Here is a 19,981-nt window from a genome sequence, read left to right on the forward strand (position 1 = left end):
TCGTTGTAAGTGATGTTTACCCCACTAAATATGTATCTCGAGTCGAATTTTAAACTTCATACTTAAATCTTTAAACTGGTAGCCTGCCCACTGAAGGCTACACTGTTAATCCAATTGTTGAGAAGTTTGTTGTGTCTCTCAATAAGTGACTGAAATATAGAAGGGATGATATTCTGTGTTCATCAAACATCGGATTTACGAGGTAATTATTTCAATGTTCTTGTGGGTAAAAGGGACATCTCTGATCTGTGAGGCATTCCTTTTTTCATGCTTCTGGTTTTGAGGCTCCGCCTCTTTGCCAGGAAGGTTGCAGGATTGAGATGCCTGTCTTCAGAATGAGAACCCAGGCATGATTTTAGATCTATTTGACATACAATTTATTTGGGATGACACCCCTGTTGTCTAATTTTCAAAAGACTATAAAAAACATTCAAGTTCTCCAAGGTCATTGTATTCTTTGAACTTTCCATCCATGGCGATGAGCATGGTCGCAGGTTCTAACAGGCTGAATCTGATATCTCATTTAAGGCCAATAATTGTCTCTGTTCACTATTATGTTCTAAGGAAGATCAGCAGAGAATGAGATCCGGTAGATGGCATGGATTTTCGCTGTATATTATGTCTTGCATGGCGATATCTCAGAAGACAGTCTGCTTTTGGCCTGGGTTTATTGCATTTGTTCAAGTGGCCTATACATAAGCTCTGGGCCTTATAGAATGGTTGTATGATGGTATAAAACATGCCTGAACAATGCATGCCTGTACCACATGGTCTCTACCACAACCGCCTCTTTGGCATGCATGCCTTTACAACGCACTTTTGAGGATAAAGACATGATGGGTAAAGGGGCATGCGGGCTAAAGATCATACCTCTGCCCCCTGCCCTGTAAACCTTCTCTTTTACCCCTTCCCAGCACCCTAAAAATGAAACCCACACCCCGAAAACTAGCCTGACCCCGACCCCCGCCCTGATCTCTAAACTATCCACTACATCCCTAAACTACCCCAACCCTGCCCTATAAACTGTCCCTTCTCCCCCTGCCCTTAGCCCTAAAATTTAAGCCCACTCCCCAAAAACTACCCGGACCCCAGCCCCACTACCCTGAGCCCTAAAAATGATCCCCTACATCCCTAACCTACCCCGACCCTGCTCCCCGCCCTGTAAACTCTCCCTTTTCCATGTGCCCTGAGCCCTAAAAATGAACCCCACCCCCAAAAATAACTCCGATCCCAGCCCCCCTGCCCTGAGTCCTAAAATACTGTTCGCTACCTCCGTGAAGTACCCCGACCCAACCGCCCCACCCACCCTGAGGCCTAAAACGGTCCCATGCTGTGATCCCTAAAAACGATCCCCTACATCCCTGAACTACCCCGACCCTGTCTTGTAAACTGTCCCTTCTCCCCCTGCCCTTAGTCCTAAATATTAAGCCCGCACCCCAAAAATGACCCGACCCCAGCCCCCCTGCCCTAAGCCGTAAAAACTATCCCCTACACCCCTAAACTACCCAACCCTGCTCCCTGCCCTGTAAACTGGCCCTGTTCGCCCTGCCCTTAGCCCTAAAAACTGACCGCCACCCTAAAAACTACCCCGGCCTCTTCCTGAGTCCTAAAACCTACCCATACCCTTAAAAACTACCACCTCCACCCCTAAGACCAAGCCCCAGCACCACTTACCTCACTATGTAATCTCCCGATAGTCCTTCCCCTTCCTGTGCCTTCGCTCGGCAACTAGACAGGCGCATTGCCTTCACCACGCATATGCGTTGTTAAAGCACATGCGTGATTAAGGCAAACGTGGTACGGCTTGTGGGGAAATGGCATGCGTTGCTCAGCTTCCATTGTTAAGGCAGCTTCTCTTCTAGAACACCAATAGGGCATCTAAATTCATTTTCATCGAAGTTGGGATGAAGAATGTAAGGAAAGCAGCCCTGTTATTCACTTCTTCACGTGTTGGCAAGTCGTGTGCTGGGCGTTTTTATTATGGAGAAACTGATTTTGGAATAAAAGCTAATGAACAGCAAGATTTTCTATTTTGGAATAGTGTTGTTGAGGATGTCCCCATAGCTGAATCAATGAGATTGTACAAACACACAGACGTAATATAAGTGTATATGACTTAATAATTGATACTAGGTGTGCTGGTGAAGCTCTACAATTTTCTTCATATTGCCGTGTATCTGTTGATCTTGATAACAAGTCCCGGGGTGTAGAAATCCCCGGGAAGCCCCCAGTTCCTCCGAGGGACATCCAAGGGCAATTTGGGGCGTGTGGGGGGGGGCACCCAACGGATATCCATGAAGCATTTCGGGAGACATTGTGCCCTACAACCATCATTTGCTTTAGACATGTACTGTGCACTACTGCCTTTGCCATCCATTTTGTGTGCCTATAAACACTTTTATACCAACTGGTGAAACCTTCTCCTCCCTCCCTGATTCTCTGCATAGTGGACTTAGAACTGCCCACCCCCCAACTCTGCAGAGTGCCCGTGTACCCCTTCCCTTATTTTTTGATATTGGGGAGCAAGCCCCAGCTGCCAACCCACCCATCGTAGTCTCATCCCCCAAGCATGTAGTAATTATACCACTGTACGCCTGTTTAATTCAGATCCAAAAAGCTCTCAGTCTCTTTCAGTGATTGTTATAAAATCAAAAAGATCTGTCAATCAAAACTGTTTTCCTGTTGTGAGTTACCACCCCTTTAAAACTGCTATACTCTATAATCCCAGGGTGCCTTTTGCCTGTCGGAGTGACAATTAGCTGACCCCATAGAGTACCTTATTTTCACCAATGCGGTTGTAGATCTTCTGGCGGCTGACCGGCATTGGTTCTCTTGTCCTCTGTCGCCGGACCACCGATTTGTTGCCATCCTGGTTGTTGCCACTCCTTTTCGTTTTTCTGCTGGTGGGAATTAGATTGTTTGTTCCAGGTGTCCTCCACCCATCCAGCCACTTCCAGGCTTCCTCAGGGGACTCAAAGAACCACGACTTCCCCTCTGCCACCACTCGGAGTCTGCCTGGGACAACGTTGCATACTTTATATGTCTGTCACGGAGCATCCGTTTGACTTCCAGGAAAGAGTGTCTCCTCCTCTTGACCTTAGCTGTAAAGTCCGGGAGACAGGTTATCGTAGAATTGTTGTATTTCAATGGCGGGACCGAGCGGGCAGTCTGTAGTATTACGTCTCTATAGCTGAAATTGAAAATCCTCGCCAGGATGGGGTGGAATGGCGCACACTGCCACGGTGGGCACCCTGGCACTTTGTAGGCCCATTCCACTGAGAAGTAATTAGAGAGAGTGAGGGGCTGCAGCTGTTTTTGATAAGATATTCAACAAATAAGTCTGTAGATGGACCCTTGGTTCGCTCTGGTACCCGCAGGATACAAACGTTATTTCTGCATGTACGCCCTTTGTAGTCTTCCAGGTTCACCTCCAAATCCATCATTGTTATTTGGAGTCTTTTAACATTTGCTTCAAGTGCTTTAGTAATTGACTGGAGCGTGGTAATGGAATCCTCAGTAACTTCACACGGTTCCCAAATTGCGCAAAACTGCATGCATTAGCGTTACCTCTGAGGTGATTGTGTCGATCTTGCTTTCAAGTGCACTGCGCACTCCCCGAATAGCTGCCCTTATGTCCTTTAAAGTAGGGGCTTGTTCCTCCGCTGCCTGCTTTTGGCATTTGTCTTCACCCCCTTTCATCGTAGTATTCATTTTAGGGTGCGTGAATTTGTCAAGCTTTGCCTGGTGCGTCGTTTTAGGCCCTTTATGGTTCAATATCTTGTTGTAGGGTGTATTCTCTCACTGTCCGGCTCACCACATCTCTACAAGACTTGCTTGAGGTTTATTAAAGTTACCTGTTACCATTTCTATGTGTTCACTAAGTCTGCCACTTTCCTGTTGCCTCCTTACGGCAACCTGCAGACTAGGAGGCATATTTACAACAAAGTAACGCAGCACGGTGGAGCAAGTTATTTTGCTGCGCCCTGCTGCGTTAGTTTGGAAAGCACAGAGATGCAACATATTTACAGCTCTCTGAGCTTCCCCTGTGCTGGCACACAAACTGCAGCCATGCGTCGGCACAGGCACCCTTGCACCATGGTGCAAGGATGCCTGCGTCGCGGGGAGATTGTTTTTGTGCAGGAAGGGACACTTTCCTGCACAAAAACAATCACAAGAGGCTTTTTTCTCTTTCAATGTGTGCTGTACACTGGAGCACGCATTGAAAGAGGGAAAAAAATGAGGAGGAATGAAAACATTTCTCCTCGTTGCGCCTTGCTATGCCAACTCTAGGGTGGCGTAGCATTCACACGCATCTCCAGGTTTACGATTTCTCATAAATCTGGAAATATGCGTGTTCCATGGTTGTTGCGTGGGAACACCCACCGCAACACCCATAGAACGCCCCTTCCACGCACAGTGCTGCGTGTGAAGGGGCCATATTTACGAGGAGAGGAAAAGTCACGCAGGGTGGCTTTTCCTCTCCTTGTAAATATGGAGGAACTCCCTGCGCCCGCCACCAGTACGTCACGAAAAGTGACGTAGTTGTGGCACAGGGCGCTTCTAAATCTGCCCCTAGGTTTATGATCCTGCGCAATGAGCTATGTGTTTGCCCCACACAGTGAACAATCTATGTGAAGTTAATTATTGTTTCCTCTCAGTTTGGTTTGTGGCGTGGTCCCACGGTTTTGTGCAGACCCCGCACACTCCACACCTCGCAGTCAGCACCCCTGGTTACATTGGTGGTCTCAGCCCAGATTTGACTCCGCTTCTCACCGTAGCTGCGTCACACATCACTGCGGGCCAGGCCCGGACCCGGCGCCTCCGTCCTGATGCCGCCGCCTTCGCTCTGCCGGCATTGGTTATATTGGTATGCAGGACCACTGTTTGTGAATTGTGACTGAATGGTGGCCACCCTCAACCGCGATTCAGCCTGCTTCTGGGGTGACCTTCTATGGTGATCTGATTCTGTGCACGATGGAGTGATGCTCCCTCTGTTTCACTCGTTTTGCATCTGGATACACCTTAAATTGTGGCTGTTCTGCTAGTGCACTCATGCCCTCATCAATGTGGTATTCCTTCGATGAGTGCCCTGCTGGGGCCTCCCTCATGGCATCTGCACGCGCTCAATCTCAGCAAGCCACAACTTTTGACAACACTGGAGCTCCCTCACATCAGGCGAGGACTGACCTTGTCACTTCATGCAGCAGTTGTGCTGTTGGCACACCAAGCTGTATCTTTTATGTTATTTTTCTATCAATGCGCTTGCATTACGTCTCAGCCAGACCCACCTTTGCAATTCTGCCGGTAAACCCTCGGCTCGCCCGGGCTTCGTCACTAATGGGAATTGTGCAACCCTTGAGTTCACAGCTTCTGCCGCCATTGCTCATACTTACTTAGTGAAAAGACTACAAGGCCTATATAGTGAAACGTCTCGTGGCTTTCATTTTACGGTAAGAGCACATTAACCCCAATATATAGTGTGCACTATTTTGATATGTAGCACCCTGCCTTTCAGGCTCACGAGTCACAGTTTAGGGGTACCTTCAGAATGTATAAACAATGTTTTTCCCTGCATTACAAAGGCATTTTTCCCTGCCATGTGTACTATAGCGCATTTAAAGTACAGTCCAGCCAGAGAAAGCAGTGCTCCTGGCAGACATATATATGGGTTGTGCAAAAATACACTGCTGCACACATATGACATTTACCTTTCCATGCCTTAGGCGCACGTTAGGTGCCATGTACGAAGGATTTATATAAAAGTTAAATAAGCCAAATAGGGAGTTTCAATGTACAGCTAACCTTTAAGAGGAGTAGCACAGGCTGTTTAGCAGTGGGAAAGAATACAGTGTCATAAGTCCAGCAAACATAGGGTGCAGAAAGTGTGAAAAACCTGGGTGACTGTAGAAAAGGCAGATTTGCGGCATGTTCGCAATAACTTAAGCTATTATGGCACTTATAAAATATTGCAGCACAAGTTGATCTTCCAAAACCTTATAATGGGAAATTAACACATGTTTCAGAGAAAAGACCAGTGTTTGAGGTACATATGATGTCACTGGTTCCCGATCTAAAACAACTGCAGCATTGGTCAGTGGTAATGAAGCCAAAGTCGCTATTAGAGATACCTTTGTTAACATCTAGTGCTGCTCAGTGGAACTGCAGCCTTGCTTTTTTTAATTAAAATTCTTGCCAAGACATCTAGTAACAGTTGAAGTTATTACACCCTTGCTTCTCCAAAACAACTGCACCCACTTATGGTCAGTAACAAAGTGTGTTCCTCCTACATGTACAACAACTGTATAATACTGGAGCCTTTGGTCTTTGAATAATTTTTTGAGGAAATCTGTTCACTGTCACTTCTTAACTGCTTTAAATGAACTGGGGCACCTATCACTGTTCTGTCTTACAGCAGCCTTAGTATCTATAACATCTGTAGTGGACTGCACAGTTTTAAGACTATTTAAAACCTCTGGATGTTACTGGGCACATACGTGATATTATCAGTGATTACATTGATATAATTTGTGATGTCATGTGTGATATCCCATGTGAGTTCATGAGGGGGACTGGGCGACCAGCATTTACAAAACAAAAACTGGGACATTCCACAAACACAGAAGTAGGACTCCAATTTTGCATTGATTGTGAGAACAGAATGGAGTATGACAGCAAATTAAATGCAGGTTTTACCCACAGTGTCATATGTATTAAATAAATTGCTTTCAGCAAGGGACTGCTAATTACTTCGCTACTTGAATACACAAAAACGTGCCTACATCTGTGTTTAGTTGACCCTCTCTGAAAAATGGAATGTGTTAAATTTACTGACATTTGCAGGGACAGATGGTGAGAAACCGAGACGGTCCCAGCAAATCATGGAAGCCTTGTCGCCGGATGAACGGAGCGGGGGTGATTTAAGGGTACACTTTTCACCATAATTAAAGTTTTTAATTATCTTATGTCATAGTTTTAAGCGTTCAGTTATTGACTGATTTTATAGTTTTAAGTTATTTTGTTTGTACTTATGGCAATTGCTGAAATAAAGCTAGTATGATGATGATGAAGTTTTGACTATAAACACATAATCATATTATGTCTTCGACTGAAGTTTCTTGGAAAAATGTTCTGGCCCATTTATGATTTTATGACAGATTTTATATCCATGCAGGAGAAACAACGTTAAAAGAGGGGGTGGAAAAAGAAGTATTTTCCCATTTTAGTTTCCATAGCAAATTAATTTTGCTCACACATGCAACCCACTTGTCTTATAAGATTTACATCAAACGAGGTATGCAAGTTTCATTGCGGGCGTTAATGGGTTAACACTTTATATATGTCCCTGCTGTTTTACTTGGGAGTTATGACTTGCAACTCCCGTCAAACACATTTTGAATTGTATAGCAAATGTGATTTGTTGGAGAAGGGGTCTAAAAAGATTTTTTTCAGCCATCTTGAAACTCGTAAATCAGTGCCCCTCTGTGGAGGACATTTTACACAGCCATTGCGAGGGCAGCCTCATAGGTGCCTGACCCGTTGGGGATGCTATGAGTGACCTTGGAGGCCTGGAAAAATTGAATTCTTGAAAAGAAAAATGCAGAAAAAAGGACATGTCGTGGGAGCCAGAAGCAGAATTTGTGCAAACATATATTTTAGGTAATGGATTTAATCCTTTGTGAAACTCAATTTTCTCTAAGGGTGAAAAAAACAACAAGTAAGGCAGAAAGTTAGGAATGTGCACAACAGGCAACAGGCATCCAGAGAAGGCTGGCCTCTGACCAGGTCTGTGCCCGACGCCGGCTGCACATGGGCACATACACAGAACCAGCTATGTAGATGACAACAATTCATAGCTAATGTTGCTGGACCGAAGAGTTATTCCCGCTCTGGTAAACTTGTTATACTCTTAATACACTGATCTTTCAGCCAGAGACCGCCTAAACGCTCATGGTGAGCATTTGATTTTAATCCATGTGTTGCTCTGATGCTTCATGTCAAGATTGGGCAGGCTAGTCTACCAATATCCTTTCCCGTACCTCTACTGATAAGTTTTATAATTGTATGTTAAGATTATGGTGGATTATTTTAGGATGCTCTTGTCGTTCTCTATAGAGGCTTTATCCTTCCTCTTTTTCTCCTTTGTGTTTCTTTCTCTTCTTTTCCTGTTTCATTCATTCTTTCTTTTTCCTTCTTTTTCTTATATCTTTGTAGTATTCTTTCTTCAATCTAAGCGTTTTTTTAGCAAACTGTAAATTTGGAGTTGTATGTTGAATATTATATTTGGGTGTATTTGTACTATGTATTGGTTTCTAGGTTATAATTTCATTACAAACTGTTATTCTGCCCTGTACTCCAAATTTGTTAACTAATTGATTTTTTTATATTTCTTGAAAATTTAATAAAGAATTTGAACTTAGAAGAGCGAGGTCCAGTAGGGGTGCATATTGACCCCCATGCTTTTTATAAAAATGGCTTAGCGGCTTATCTAACTTCCACTCAAGCAGATACACCTAGAATATCTGGCACTTCGGTATCCGCCCTATTATACGCGGGTGACGCAGTTCTTCTAGCTCTTACCCCTAACGCACTGAGACAAAAGGTGGAGCCTTTTGCTACATTTATGCACGGGCTTGATTTAAATACCCATTACACGAAGTCGCACATTATGTCCTGTGGACATGGTAAAAAAAGGTTACACAAAATCACAATCAAGGGTCAAGCACTGGCGAGTGCAGAAAACGTCCCTTATCTAGGCCTGACTTTTAGTTCCTCAAGCTCTTGAAACTCTCAGCTAACCAATGCCAGCCTCAAACTCAGTTAAACTGCAGGGACAGTTTGAAACCTCATTAGACCCGGAGTTAGAGGGACTCTTTTGCCAGCAGTGAAGGTGTATAATTCTCAGTGCATTAGCGCAGCTACCTATGGTGCTGCAGTGTGGGGTTTCAATAAATGTAGCTCTCTGCAGTCTGAGGAAAACCGGGTTTTCTTGGACGTTAACCCTACCTCCCACTACCTCTAGTAATGTCATCCACTCTGAATTAAAACAGGGTTTTATCTTCGTTAAGGTCCTATTGGCACCTCTTTAATTATGGGTTAGTGTGTGGATGAGCCCTTACGCAACGCTATGTAGGGACATCATCCTGGTTTGTCTCAACCTGGACAAGGCCTAGATATCCCATGGCTGAGAAACATTCGTGACACTTTTGCAAATCTGGGTCTTTCTTCTTTCATGACCGTACCTAGTAGTTTAACCAAAGCTGACAAAACAGAGGTCAAAGCATTACTTCTTGATCGTTGTGAAGATTTAAGAACGAAAAACGAGTTAGCAAAATCGTCGTTAATCAATTATTATAGATCAGTAGTTGCAGGCGAACACCCCACATATCGGTCTTTAGATCTTACACAGTGGAAGCGATCACTCCTTTTTTTCATTTTAGGGCTTGCTCAATACATAGGTCTCTGTGTTTCAAAAGCTTTCAAGACCCAGAGGAAAACATAGTATCTTCCTGCCCTTGTGATAATCAATCAGTACCGTCACTTTTGCATTTTATGTTCTTTTGCAATTTGCACAGTTTACCACGCAAGCACTTTTTAAAGCCCTGTTATGCAAATTAGGGATCCAGCAGTGCAGAGTAGCTTTGCTCCACTTACAGCACCTTGGCTAACCTGAAACCTGCTTTTGTGTATGTGCCTTCCTGAAAGCAGCAACTCGGGCTAGAAAAAGCATATATATAAAATGTTTAAAAATATATATATAATATTTCTTTTGGATGTGAATCAGACAGAGTGAATGACAAACTTGGCAGACACTTCATCATAGGTGTCCAGTGCCTTCAGCCACCATAACCCCATGCATGTGACCAACCCCTGCTGCACACGGCCTTTAGCCCAACGAAGCAGGAGTTAGCAAGCCCTCCATTCAACCATCCATGGGAGGCCAAGACCCACTGCGTAGAGTCCGTAACCATGCACACCGAGTTTTGGTTGCAGGGTCTGTCTGTAGGTGAGGCCCTACCCCAGAAGTGCCACAGGTGCCCCAAACTTCTGCTGGCTGAAGTATGGTTTAGCTGCAGGGCTTGGCCAACATCCAAGCCTATGCAGTTCAGCCGTGTGCAGCAGGTATTGGCCTCATGGTCTAAACTATGGTGAATTCCTGCACCCAACCCATCACTGGCAACCACGCCCTCTGTGTACTGCTCTGGGCCTTGCACTTCAGGAGCTGTCTTGAGGATCTAGCCTACAGACAGGCACTTGTACCCATTGATCTGTGGGTGGTAGGTGCAGGCCCTAGGGTTCGGTCCAAGATCTACTATGCACAGCCTTCAGGCGGGGGTTGGCCCCAGGTGCTGGTGGTGCTTGGGGCCAACCCAGTGGGAGCTGCCCTCACGACCCACGGATGAACAGGCTCTGAGGCTAACCCTTTTTAGCGGCCAAGCTCCACTCGTCACAATGGTTGCCTTACCATATTTTTTCCAGGATTTGGGGATCTAGCCACAGTATTTGTGGGTCTGAGAACTGCACCAACGTGTGCCTTTGAAAAATGTCATCGTTTTGAGGTTCCATGCCAGTGAAGCTTGCACTGGATTTGCAGTCCCAAGCAAGGATATGCAGATCTCAGGTTATGTAGGGGTGCTGGGAACAACAAAGCTACAGGATCAGCAAAGTCCATAGCAAAATCAGCAAAATGTTTATAACTTAAACATGAGAGATACCTTTGGGGTCTGCACACATGGGCAGTATATATCTCCGCACTTTACCATCATTGATCCTCCCAATAGAACATCACGTTAACCCTCGCGGAGCGTTTTTGCTTTGCTAATAACTTTGGCCTCATTTGATAAATCTTCACAAAACTTTCCTAAACAAATGTTCATCTAGCTCAGCTCTTGCTGGAAAGTTTTTGGGTGATCCATTGAGTGAGGGCAAGAAAAAAGAGGGGTCCCAAACGCAACATCCCCATGCATAGTAAGAGTGAAAAAATTATAGATATTTGGACTGTTGGGCATACATGAATCTCAGACACTCTCGCGGGAGCGCCAATTTAAAAATAGAGTGTTTAAATAAAACCTCATTCTCCTGGAGTTTTCTATCACCCATATCTTGTTGTTTTGGTGGCAGTTTTACATAGATCTAGCTTGGCCCACTGGCATTAGTGCACTGTACATGATTCACCTGGGCAATTTATTTCCCTTGGCGCATCTTGCTCCTGCTGGAGTCTTACTTCAGCGAGCACTCTGATTGGCTGCCAGCAACTTGAGAAAAATGTTCTGGCAGCCATTACAGGACTTGGGGACTTATTCCCCAGTCCTGAAGTTGTGAAAAAAAATAAAGATGTATGGGGGCAGGGTAGGGATACCCTGACCCACTAGGCCCACTGGGAGGACCAAGAGAGATCCCCTCTAGTCCAAAAATGACCCCCCCAATATGGCAGCTGGGATGCCTTTGAATACCTAATGCCCCGGGGCGGATTTCAGGGGCTGAGTGCTCCCTCCCCAAACAAGTGGAGTCCCGGGAGATGGGGTTCCTGGGGCCAAAATAGGCCTGGTTAGGGGGACTGCACGCCCCCCACCCTCTTATAAAATAGCAGAATCCTAAGGGATGGGAGCGACGGGCTGAAATCAGCCCATGGAGGGAGGCCATGTGCCCATCTCCCCCTTTAAAATGCACAATGCCCCAAGGAATGAAGGCTGTGTCCCCCATCCCCCTGAAAAGTGCACTGGGCACATGGATGGGGTCCCCGGGCCGGGGCCGAAATGGTGCCGGAGAGGGAGGCTTCCTGTCCCTCTCCCCGTAAATATTATGCTAGGCCCCAGGGGATAGGGTCTTCAGGGCCAAAATCAGCCCAGAGAGGGGGCTGTATGTACCCCCCTCCTCTTTATTTAAAACAAAATGGCCCTGGGGATTGTGGTTCTACAGGCCAGGCATTATGGCCAAGCCCCTACTGAGTATGATCAAAAGCCGTGCGCAGTGTGGAGTTGGTTGTATGGTGGGGTGTTGGGTGTAGGGCTTGGCTGCAGTTTACGTAAAAAAAACTGAAAATTCTTTAAATTAAACAAAGGTAAAAGCAGGACTATAGTTAGGTATGATAATAGGATCTTTTTTTTAAGCCTTAGAAATTTAATGAGAAAACCAACGGTTGAAATAACGTTATATGAAACACACAAAAGATATGAGGCTGCTTGCAATAAGTCTAACCACTGGCAATCGCTCGAGGTAGCACTCCAACCCATCGTTCTTTTGCTCACCATGCCAACTTACTTTGGACCCAGCCATATCCAAATCAGTCTTGACCTTGTTCCATATGGGAACAGTCCAGGCTGAGTTGCCTATCCAGGCCCTTTCTGAGCCTCAACACAGGCAACCTTGGACAGCTTTCTCCCTGGTTAAATGATGTCATAGTACATGTCATGAGCAATGTCCGAGATACTGAATACATGTCTTTTGACATGATTCTACCACCTTGGATGTGTTTGATTCATACTGTGTGCAAAACACAAGCCAAATGAATTAATGAATATATTTAGGTCACACACTAGCCAGCTATTTAAATAAAACCCCAGCCTCCAGGACTTTCTATCACCCATATTTTGTTGTTTTGGTGGCAGTTTTATATAGATCTAGCTTGGCCCATTGGCATTAGCGCACTTTACATGAGCACCAGATTATTTACTTTACCCATTTTGAGGCATGGGGTGATTAAGATGTTTGCCCAGAATCACAGGTTTTGGAGCCAAGGCTCAACCCTGGATCCCCAGTTCCACCATCTGGCTGCTCTGACTGTTAGGCCACATCTCCTTCCCCCCTCGTATCAGTAGACACCAGCAGGGCCTGAACCTTTTAGAGCAGTGTTTCCCAAACTGTGGTCCGCGGACCCCTAGGGGTCCCCTAGGGGTCCGTGACACATTCCCAGGGGGTCCGCAGGCAGCAGTTTTAAAAGCACTGCAAATGTTCCAAGTATAATTAGAAGTTTTCCAGCAACAATAAAAGTGTCAAGACCAAGATAACACCAGTGATTAATGATCCTGCTGGAGAGAGATGAGTTTTGTCCAGTGGCAGCTTGACTTATTTAATGTAGCACAGAGGGTTAATATGCCTCTTGCAAAGAAAGTGTGCCTATATTTACTTTTTTAACTGTGTTTGTTCTGCATAGGCCAATGGGTTACTGCTTTTGTCACAGAGATTCTTTAGTTACTGTTCAGTTTATAAGTGACAATTGTGATCTAGCACAGAGACGTATAAACTGGCATCAAAAAGATGTTTGCAAACTTAATGGTGCGAGATAGTAACTTACGTTTCTTCCCAGTCTTTCATTATCCTGATGCTGCTAAAAAGGTTTATTTGAATAGAAATAAAGTTTCATTGTTAAAGTCAATGCTAAACACTGTGTTATGCCAACCAGTATGAATGATGTGAATCCTACAACTAGTAGTCACCTTTGCCTTATGTTATTACATGTATGATTCATTGTCTCTATGGGGCAGATTTACAAGGAATGTGACTCAGTGAGTGCTGCAAGCCATTTGGCTGTGCTGCACTTAGTCACTTTCAAAGCACAGGGATGCAACATATTTACCATAGTATGTTGCATCTCAGTGCTCCCCCTGCGCTGGTGCACAAACTGCTGCCATGCGCCGGCACAGGCACCCTTGTACCATGGTGCAAGGATGCCTGCATTGTGGGGAGATTGTTTATGTTCAGGAAGGATTCCCTTTCTGCACATAAACAATCACTAGAGGGGATTTCATCTTCCTAAACAACGAGGAGAAGTGAATACATTTCTTCTTGTTGCACCTCCCTTGGGGAGGTGTAGCATTCGGACGCATTTCCAGATTCATGATTTCTCGTAAATCTGGATATGTGTCTGGTTTCATGGGTGTTGCAGCAAAACCCATGAAACGCACCTTTCACGGAAAGTCCTGTGTGCAAAGGGGCCATATTTATAAGAACAGGAAAAGTCGGTTGCGCAAGGGTCCTGTAAATCTGCCCTATATGTGTGTGTGTGTGTGTTGTAAAGTGCTCTGACATCCTACAATGGTATGAGAGATGCTATAAAACAAATGAAATACATGTGACAGAGGGACTATGGAGAGACGCGAGGCACTGGAGTGCGATAAAAAGGGAATCAATGAAGTACCCGCACAAAGATTATCGTATCCTGGTGCATAGTAAAGTCATCATTTACTATTCTTTTAAAGCTAATACAATTCAATATATAATGATAAATGTGTTGTAGAATGCACTATTGTTTCCTAAATTGTCTTGGGGGGAGAACCTCCCAAAGTCCCCTTTGTAGTGGTTCGACTCATTCACTGCACTTGGTGTGCACCCTGTGAGGACTGGTCTGAAAACATTTGCCAGGGCTGTTTTGATTTTCCAGACTGGCCCTGGCAGGAGCAGGCGCCTCGTAGTGTGAAATAAAACCAACCATTTAAAAGTTAGTCATGGAGATGCAGCACCAACCTTCCCAATAAAGTGTTTTGTTTTTTACAGATTCTTTCAATATAAAATACTAAAATCCATAGTAATTCGACTATTTGTTTTGTGTTCACACCTGTGTTTATTTTTTTCGGATTACTGTTTAAAATTTAAATTATACAGATTGCTAGGGGGTCCCCGGCCTCCAGTGCTGACTCAATGGGGGTCCTCAGGAGCCAAAACTTTGGGAACCACTGTTTTAGAGGATATAGCCATTAATTAGTTGATGCGACTTTAGAAACTGTTCTCTTTATTGTAATCTGCAAAGCCAGTACCTGTTTTCTTCTAACCTTGATTTTCAGTGCTGAAAACTTCCAGACTAGTGGGTGCAAGGTTTTCATGGCGTTGGAGATATGTTTTAGTGACAGTTTCTGGCTCTGAGATAAAGAGATATTTTGTTTTTCTTATTTTCCTGCTAGGGTAGTGGAAACTCTGGCTATATTGGGTACAGAGCAAACATAAAAAGATGATGGACCGAGTGCTGAAACTTTTCAGACACTCACCCCCAGTCACAGATCTGGGCTGAATCTATCATCGTTCTTAGCTCACTTCGCCACCCCAGTTCAGATACAGCTATATGCAAATCAGTTTTGACCCTGTGCCTCATGGGAACAGTCCAGCCCGAACTGCCAAGGCATGTCTTCCCTGGACCAGAAACAAGAATCCTGGGACCGGTTCCATGCTAACAGCCCTCATCAGCCAGGCTACGGGGGTGAATGTATGACATTGTTCTGCATTACGTCCATCAATTGTTCTTTTTATATTGGGTACAGTTCACAACAAAAAATAAGAATAGCATTGGGAGGGGAACCAAGGCGCTGGGGGAGGTGGAGCAGACATCTGCCAAATGTAAAATCACCCACTAAGTTGAGAAGTTCATCTAGAGAGGGAAAACATTGCTAATGTTTGAAAACACCCACAGATTTAGAAATGTGTCCGTGTTCTCAGTATTTATAATGATCACCCACTGCAATTCCCACGGAAATACCTATGTTCCCTGGCCTGGTAGTCAAACCCAAGAAACTGGTGGGTTTTCTACAGTAGGCGAAGTCATTTATGCCCACAGATTTCTGCAGCCCCAGATTCTGTGAATCAGTCAGTGCCTTCCATTTGGAGGAGCAGATGGGGTTGTGTACACACACAAGGCTTTAGGAATGGCCACAATGTGTTATGATACATCCGCTGGGGCCAAGGCCTCTTTCAATTCAGAGTCCCTGTAGCATACAGCAGTTTTTTTCATTCCATAAATTTATAAGCAGCAGTTGTACCAAGGGCTGCCAGAGAATGAGATACATGTTGCAGGTGCAGGAAGCACCATCATCAATACTCATGCTTTAGCAGGACCTTGTCAAGATCTCCCGCTGCCTCCAAAGTATACTACTAGACGCCATCTATAGATACAATAGATGTTTCACTCGGATTGTCTATGTAATGAATGAGAGGCACCAGGTGACATTCAGTTTAATGCGTTTTAGTTTATCTCTGAACATGAACAGCAAGGGCAATTGGTCCCTAATGCAAGCATGGAAAATAGTCCTCTAGGCAATTGTTGGGTAGTAAAAACATCCCATTGTTAGATGCAAAGGAGAAGTCACAGTCGTGGGCCCACGCACCTGATGCACCATCCCTGGTGTCAGAGCTTTCCAGGATTTAAAGGGCAGACCTCGGCAATGTGTGAGTCTTTTCCAGATGAAAGTCCTACAATTAGCAACACATTTACTCAGAGAACAAAGAAAATCCACTCAGGGAAATCCACACGACACAGGATTCCAAATACAAACCATGAAGGTTTATTAAAGATTAAAAGTCAATGTACAAGGCAAAAGGCTTTGGTTAGTCAAGTCTTATCATAATGCTCAAAATGCAAATACATGAAAAATATACTTTGCAGCGGAAACTAAGCCCTATTCTAGTCAATAGCCAACACTAAATACAGTCTAGCACAAGCCAAATGAGAATCAAGGAGCATTTGTCTTAAGGACAGCTCAGAAAGCAAGAGAGAACCTGAAAATTATTATAAGTATAGCATGATAAGCTAGGATCGAATCTGTTCTCTAAGAGGGCCGGAGGAAGACCTTTTCCAAACAATGGATTTTTATATCTGTTTAGACAGAAATACTGTGCAGTTACTGGACTCCTCCCTCTCGATGACCAGACAAGTCAACGCCGTCTCCTCATCGTGCTTCAACACCCTGCGTATGCTTCGCAAGATCTTCCGCTGGATCCCGACCGAGACCAGGAAGACTGTCACCCAGGCACTCGTCACCAGCCGTCTGGACTACGGAAACGCCCTCTACGCCGGAACCACAACCAACTACAGAAAAGACTCCAGCGCATCCAGAACGCCTCCGCCCGACTCATCCTGGATGTCCCCCGACGCAGCCACATCTCCAGCCACCTGAGGAACCTGCACTGGCTCCCCGTCGACAAGTGGATCACGTTCCGGCTCCTCACCCACGCACACAAATCTCTCCACGACCTGGGCCACAAGTACCTCAACGACCGCCTGACCTTCTACACGCCCACCCGCCAGCTACGGTCCACCAGCCTCGCCCTCGCAGCCGTACCACGCATCTGAAGAACAACCGCCGGAGGAAGATCCTTCTCTTACCTGGCTGCCAAGACGTGGAACTCCCTCCCCATCCACCTTCGGCTGACCAAGGACCATCTCACCTTCAGAAAACAACTCAAGACCTGGCTGTTCAAGCAGTAGCATACCCCCTCCCCCAAGCGCCTTGAGACCCTCCCGGGTGAGTAGTGCGCTATACAAATGGTATGATTGATTGATTGATTGATTACTGTGGTCTGACAGAGAAAGTTACATACCACAGCCAATAAGCAAATAGAAAACACATCACACGGTTAACTTAATATTTGCTTTACAGCTAATAAATACATGTACTATGCCTTAGACAGAAAACAATACCACATGGAAAATATAAACATCTTGTTCAGCCTAGGAAGTAAGGAAGCTGCCTTCAATTTGTATACAGTTTCTAAAATACGTCCTCTACAGAACACAAGGAACACAAAATATTTAATTTTAAAAATGTTAGAGAACAAGTAGACCATTGAATTGCTAAAGTTTTTACAAATAGTATGAAACCTGAAGGACAGATCTGCGGCTACACAGGCAGAGAGGGGGGAATAAGTTTGGGTCAGGCACTAGGAAATTGTATTAATTAAATTGTGCAAATCTGAAAACACAAGTGGACTCAATCCTCACTCATGTAAATGTTAGCATAACTTAATTATGCTAAACCCAGTGAAAACATTGCATTTAGGACTCTTTAGGATTAATTCGTGAAAAGAATTTTTCATTGTACCATCCGTTTCCGCACTAAGTAGAGGATTGATCTTGTGGCTTACTGACTGTGGAAAGAGGAAACAAAAACTCTTGTCCCGCTTCCTGTAAGAGATGTTATTTTATGTGTACAAGTCTGGGAGAGCATGTCTACCTTTGCTGGCTTCTTTGCACTGGGATCCTGGCTAGAGATCAGTGGGCAAGAAATGGTGAAATGTCTCTGGTTGTGATAATTGTTCTATAGCATCTCTGTAACATTGACTTCATCTCAATGTATGACATAGTGTACAACCCTTATGGAAGGCTTGCTGTTCCCTGGTAACTTCTCGTGAGGTAGGGGGGTTCTGGAACTGTATGGAGCGCAGTTGACCTAGGGAGCAGCTGTCAGATCATCAAGGGCATTTGTATGTTAACAATAAACATACTTGAACTGTACTGCGGGGGTCCTGCCATTGTAAAAATGGCAACGAGGGTGGGATGAGACTCTCCACCAAGGACCCCAAGTTTTGTTTTGATGGATTGTCTATTTCCAAGAACTTTGATGTTGGAGGTACCGCCCTTGATTCCAGTTTGATGCCGATTTTTGCTAATTTATCGGCAGATGCTCTCAGAGAGCATTCCTCTTTGGAGGTATGTCATTTCTTCATTTCCGAAATTTTGGGGATTCATACCTGTTTGGTGTATCCAGCCAACTGCCAAGCTCGCACCGGATTCTGCTTGCGCTGAGTTTCGGTCGGGCTCTTCCTCTTCAGATTTCTTCGAGTGTCCTGGTTTTCCGCTCATGCTTCTCTTCTAGACTCCTTAAGTGCGCCTGCTTCAGTGAGTGCGTTTTTAGGGCTCACCTGGCGTTGCAGCGCGAAGCGCTGCCGTCAGCAAGCCTTATTGTCGTTGTGTTGAGCCTCCCAAGTAGAACAGACCGGTGCACGAGCAGACACCGGTCTGTGAATGCGCTTCTAAGACGCGCTTTGCAGGCGCCGCCACTGGCACGAGCCGCAGGGAAAGCCAACGTGCAAGCTCATGGCGTCACGCTCGTGCCCTCCCGCGTCTCTTAGGCTGTTCTCCGCTCCAGGCCGACTTGTTAGTCTTTCCTTTATTTCGGCACTTCTGCCGCTCTCCGTGCAGCGCCATGTTGCTGTTTCGGTTCACTGTCTGTGTGTGTCTGGTTCTGCCGTAGATGCTGCTGGGAGACCTGTGTGGAATGGCTATGCAGTCAAAGGCTCCTGTAGATAATGGCAGAGGAGAAGGCAACTGTTCTGAATAGTGCGGTGAGTGGTGGTTCGAGAACCGACTCCTGGAGACGGATTGTCCTCAGAGTTGAGGACTCCCGCGCTGGGCGTCAGAAACATTGAAAGGTAGGAGCGTGAATGTGCAGTTGATTCCCCCAGCTCTACCACCACGCTCGTTTTCCGGTCTGTGTTTCCGGAAGTGGCGACGACTGCTAGAAATACAGTTTAAAATCGCTTGTTATTATTATGCAGCCAAAGTTCAACAAAATCCAAACATTGACCATTGAGCCAGTTAAATGTGGAATTTGTCAAATGGCAAGTTATAAAGAATAAAAACTCTTCATTAATGTGCATTTTACACATTCAACTCTGAACAAACTCTTGCAGGTAATAATTTTTCTCCCTGAAGACATCCTGAATTTAATTACACGTGGTGTTGATAAAACCAAACATAATCAAAACAGGTACAGTGGAATGAAGGGCAGATGTAGTGGCAAGAACAGACCGTAATAGTAATACTAGCAGATGTTTGGTAGTGGTAATAATATAGATTAGATTCATCCCTGCAAAGCCATGCATAACCTTCCCTTTCGACTTTCTAGACTACACAGTGAAGGTTCCGAACACCGCGTGCGCTGTAATATTCACCCGTGAGTTGGCCTAACATTCAATAGACAGGTCCCCAAAACATAACCGCAACAAGGAGGAAATGAAGCAACACATACGCAAAAACACTGGGACTACGGAGAAAGAACGACTATCAAATACTTATAACATTACGTACCCGTGTATCACTGCGCCTCAACGCTGCCACAGTCTCTGGTCTTATGGGCGTCCACTCAACCAAACACTCCTGCTAACAACCAGTGCAACTCGAAACGTGGTTCCACTGCAGCTAACTGGGAAATGTTGAAGCACGTGGTGGAACGCGCAAGCGCCCTCTTCAGGGAAACAGGAAGTGCTTAACATCCGCCCG

Source organism: Lissotriton helveticus, chromosome 3_1, assembly GCF_964261635.1.
Source record: "Lissotriton helveticus chromosome 3_1, aLisHel1.1, whole genome shotgun sequence".
NCBI lineage: Eukaryota > Metazoa > Chordata > Amphibia > Caudata > Salamandridae > Lissotriton > Lissotriton helveticus.